Genomic DNA, 474 nt, shown 5'->3' on the forward strand with positions numbered 1-474 from the left:
CGTGGCGTTGCCAAGGTAAAAAAATCAGTTGTTTTCACGTGTTCGAGAGCGAGGATTATGTTCTAGAAGTAATCGATCGGACGTTCTAGAACGTTCGCGCGAGAGGATCGTCAGCATCGCGACAGGCTCGCGCTAGCCATAGCGCGAGTCCGCGTTTTTTCTGCTCGGATTTCGCTCGCTGGTCGCGGTTGCTATGCCGACCGCTCGGCCAAACAAACAAACGTTCGCGCGAGACAACTCGCGCGTTAGATCGCCGCTGTTACTAAGCGCACCAAATAAGGCAATTTTTCTCGAAGATTCGGCAACCGCGACCAATCAGCGAGCGACCTGTCGCCAAGCGCTTTTTCGTTAATAGCCGCCCTCGTCGACGACGAGGAGAGTCTCGCGCTTCTAGTCGACAGCATCACATCGCGTACCGTTCTCAAATCAGCTGATTCTCGTCGACTTCGACTGACTCGTCGAAACCGTCGCGTG

The sequence above is a fragment of the Odontomachus brunneus genome, unplaced genomic scaffold, assembly GCF_010583005.1.
Source record: "Odontomachus brunneus isolate Ranch 3 - 2012 unplaced genomic scaffold, Obru_v1 Obru_scaffold_112, whole genome shotgun sequence".
In the NCBI taxonomy this organism is placed as follows: Eukaryota; Metazoa; Arthropoda; class Insecta; order Hymenoptera; family Formicidae; genus Odontomachus; species Odontomachus brunneus.